Source organism: Pseudophryne corroboree, chromosome 2, assembly GCF_028390025.1.
Source record: "Pseudophryne corroboree isolate aPseCor3 chromosome 2, aPseCor3.hap2, whole genome shotgun sequence".
NCBI lineage: Eukaryota > Metazoa > Chordata > Amphibia > Anura > Myobatrachidae > Pseudophryne > Pseudophryne corroboree.
The window spans coordinates 612,479,604-612,484,228 of record NC_086445.1 but is presented as its reverse complement, the minus strand read 5'-3'; the positions used below and the strand labels follow the sequence as shown (position 1 = coordinate 612,484,228).

The window sequence follows — 4,625 nt, the reverse complement described above, 5'->3', positions numbered from 1 at the left end:
GAATTCTCAATAACCAAACAAGACTGTTATCATTGTTTATTCTCTCTTTTCCTTTTTCCACTCACTCTGAATTTCATGGACTCTCACCATTGATTCAGGGCCATGTCCCTGTCTAACATTGGCAGCAGATCCATCTGGTTTCCTCTATTGGCTTATTGCTATCATCTTCTCTGAATAACTGTGTAATTTGTGAACTCTCATCAGTGATTCCAGAGCTTTCAATCATTATTTATACTATCTCTACTATCATACCACACTGGAAACGCCCGAAGCCGTCCGATCTCGGAAGCTAATCAGTGTTGGGCTGGGTCAGTACTCAAGTGGGTGACCATTGAGGAAGACTCAGTTTAGTAGAGCCTCCATTGGTTCAGTATGCTAAGTGTCTAACACTGACAGCAGATTCACTCTGCCATCTCATTTTCCATTCTTTTTCTTTCCTCCTTAATTGGCTGGTGATGATATGTATGCCCATTTCTAATATAATCAGTATCCAGACTGCATTGTTGGTTTATCTTTGACACGAAACACAGGACAGGGATCCATTTGCCATTTTGAACGTACCGCTTTGATATCAAAGCTATTGCTTATAATATTCAGAAGTCATTTCCGTCAGCCGGAATTCAGTTTCTATCTTATATCAGCATTTGGTGCTATTTGAATATATTGTCACTTTGTTGACTGTTATTTTTCTTCATGAACCACTGATTATCTTAATTTTGTGAAACCATTAAAAGTTGATTTATAAACTATTTTGACCAATCTATATATTGTTTAAAATTAAGAGTGTGCCCACAAAAGAGTCTTCTTTTCTCCTTGTTGTTTTATTCTCCTGTATGTTCTAAGAAAATTGGGTGTCCTGCTTCTAAGCAGACAATCTCTCGCTGGATCAGGTTCACTATCCAGCATGCGCATTCTACGGCAGGCTTGCCGTGTCCTACGTCTGTTAAGGCCCATTCTACTCGTAATGGTGGGTTCTTCCTGGGCAGCTGCCCGGGGTGTCTCGGCTTTGCAACTCTGCCGAGCGGCTACTTGGTCTGGGTCGAACACGTTTGCAAAGTTCTACAAGTTCGATACTTTGGCCTCTGAAGATTTAAAGTTTGGTCAGTCAGTTCTGCAGGAGCTTCCGCATTCTCCTTCCCATTCTGGGAGCTTTGGTAGATCCCCATGGTACTAATGTGGACCCCAGCATCCTCTAGGATGTAAGAGAAAATAGGATTTTAATTACCTACCGGTAAATCCTTTTCTCGTAGTCCGTAGAGGATGCTGGGCACCCGCCCAGCGCTTCGTTACCCTGCAGTGGTTATCTGGTTCAGTACAACTTTTATTTTTAGTTGAGTACTGCATTGTTACTTGGTAAGTAATGTTTCAGTGGTTGCTGAGTTTCAAGCTAGTTAGCTTGGTTTGCCTTGTATGTGTGAGCTGGTGTGAATCTCGCCACTATCTGTGTATAATCCTTTTCTCAAAGATGTCCGTCTCCTCGGGCACAGTTTCTAGACTGAGTCTGGTAGGAGGGGCATAGAGGGAGGAGAAAAAACGTATACAGCGCTCTTTGACACAGTATGATCTATGTAAATATATACTTTTAATAATATTGTTAAAATAGTTTGAACAAAATAAAAACATTCAATCTAAAATAATATTTTTGTATTCTATGTCTCACTTTTTGAGTATAGGTGGACTTTGAGACCTAATTGGTACTAACATCAACCAATATGCAGAGCACCAATTGGTACGTTTAAAACCAGCATGAATACAGTCAAATATACGGACCAGATGTGTGATAATTTATCCAATTAGATGTGGTTTACCCAGTCTGTGTTCCGTTTGGAAAGGTTCCCATAGGTGCAAGTTCGTATAGCAACGATGACAATTTTTTGGGGTCCTGGTTCACAGTTCACTGGAGGTTCCGTGTTCCGATGAGTGGATTCTCCTGTATGCGTCAGCAAATGTCCACACAGGTCTCAGCTGAGACCTGTGTGGACATTTGCTGACCAGCACCACCATTGCATCACCATCTACAGTCAGGACCCTGCATCCTTTGGTTTCCGTGAACCAGGACTCCATATTGGCTTGCCATTGCCCACTACGCATACAGGAGAATCCACTCATCGGAACACGGAACCTCCAGTGAACTGTGAACCAGGACCCCAAAAAATTGTCATCGTTGCTATACGAACTTGCACCTATGGGAACCTTTCCAAACGGAACACAGACTGGGTAAACCACATCTAATTGGATAAATTATCACACATCTGGTCCGTATATTTGACTGTATTCATGCTGGTTTTAAACGTACCAATTGGTACTCTGCATATTGGTTGATGTTAGTACCAATTAGGTCTCAAAGTCCACCTATACTCAAAAAGTGAGACATAGAATACAAAAATATTATTTTAGATTGAATGTTTTTATTTTGTTCAAACTATTTTAACAATATTATTAAAAGTATATATTTACATAGATCATACTGTGTCAAAGAGCGCTGTATACGTTTTTTCCTCTCTTGTTCTTTAAAGGGTTTGACTACCCCTTATTATTCAGCTGCTAGGACTAGCCACCCATCACAGCGCCTGCATATATACTTGATATATATATATTTCCACTAACGCATAGAGGGAGGAGCCAGCCCACACTCTCAAACTCTTAAAGTGCCAATGGCTCCTAGTGGACCCATCTATACCCCATGGTACTATTGTGGACCCAGCATCCTCTACGGACTACGAGAAAAGGATTTACCGGTAGGTAATTAAAATCCTATTTTTTATGTTTTGCTATCACTCCTTTTGGACACGTTTCCTTAACCACCCTTATCTACACCAGTGTATTCTGTTGTTTATTTGAAGCTAATTGTTGTCATGTTACTGTATTATTATTATTATTATTATTATTATTATTAAACATATTAATGACACTCACAGTGGCAGCACGCATAGACCATTTCAAAAAAGGCACCATGAGCAGTGATTGGCTCCTTCATGGCACCATCTTTGAAAATCTGTCACTTAGCTTCGCCCCCGCTCTGGTACAGCTCTGTCCTTTCTCTAGTCAATGGTCCCTCCCCCTAACATCATCATAATTACCACTGCAGCTGGCAGTAGGAACATCACACAGGGGCGTGTGTAGCTAATAGTTAACGGACAGCTGTACAGCCGTCACCACCAGAGCCCGGAGGATATTGCCTTTTACTTACTACTGATGTCTACTTGGCTGCTGGACATGAGTAGCGCCTGCAGCGGAGACCATGGGATGGAGAACTAATAGGGGCACAAGAGGGAGCAAGAGGAAGCCCTGAGACAAGGAATTGGTCAGAGAGGGTGACGCTGCAGAGGGTAATGCCTACACCACTATCACAGGGAGAGTGTGCTGCTGTGGCAGTGCCAGGTGTGGGCCAGGAGAGAGCACTGCTGCTATTTCAAATATGGGGGGTACCTGTCCCTTACTTTGCCAGGGGCGCTTGGAGCCCTAGATACACCCTTGCCTACAGCGGTCCAGTAAGTATGCTTACCTGCTCCACCAACCCCCCTAACCCTAATCCTTCCTGCCCACAGCCTAACCCTAACTCCCCCCCTCCACAGTCCAACCCTAACCCTTCCCGTGGTGCCTAAACCTAACCCCCCCCCACACACACACACACTTCCCGCAGCTTTAACCTAACCCTCCCATCTACCACAGCCTAACCATAACCCTCCCCGGGGGTGCCTAAACATAATCCTGCCTCACCGCAGCCTTACCCCACCTGGTGGCGCCTAAACCTACCCCCTCTCCCGCTACTTAACCCTAAGATTCCCCGTCATACTTATGATCGTAATTTTGACTGCAGCCATCCTGGCTGCTGGCATGCCGAACTCGTAGATCACAAGGAAAACATAAAATGAATTATTTAAATGAATGATAACATTTAGTTATTTTAGTGTTATGTTAGTTACCGTATATACTCGAGTATAAGTCGACCCGAATATAAGCCGAGGCACCTAATTTTACCACAAAAACCTGGGAAAACTTATTGACTCGAGTATAAGCCTAGGGTGGGAAATGCAGCTCTAGCCGTACACAGCCCTCAGTGCCAGATATGCCCTCATACTGCCAGATATGCCCCCACAGTGCCAGATGTGCCAGATATGCCCTCATGCTGCCAGATATGCCCCACAATGCCAGATATGCCCCACAGTTCCAGATATGCCCTCATGCTGCCAGATATGCCCCACAATGCCAGATGTGCCAGATATGCACCACAGTGCCAGATATGCCCTCATGCTTCCAGATATGCCTCACAGTGCCAGATATGCCCTCATGCTGCCAGATATGCCCCACAGTGCCAGATGTGCCAGATATGCCCTCATGCTGCCAGATATGCCCCACAGTGCCAGATGTGCCAGATATGCCCTCATGCTGCCAGATATGCCCCACAGTGCCAGTTACTTACCCTCCGTCGCTCCCGCGCTGTCTTCTGAAGGAGGGACACGGAGGGCACAGCGCGCGGCTCTCCTGTGTCCCTCCTGCGTCTCCGGCGGCAGCGGCGTGTGTGTGTTAAAGGAAGTGCCGGTTCGTGCACTTCCTTTAACACACACGTCGCTGCCGCCGGAGACGCAGGAGGGACACAGGAGAGCCGCGCACTGTGCCCTCCG

At 45.2% G+C, this 4,625-nt stretch overlaps 1 pseudogene; it reads left to right on the top strand.

Annotated features, from left to right (window-relative positions):
• Nucleotides 1–238: 238 nt before the first annotated feature.
• LOC135051468 (5S ribosomal RNA) lies at nt 239–357 on the top strand (annotated as a pseudogene).
• Nucleotides 358–4,625: the final 4,268 nt, after the last annotated feature.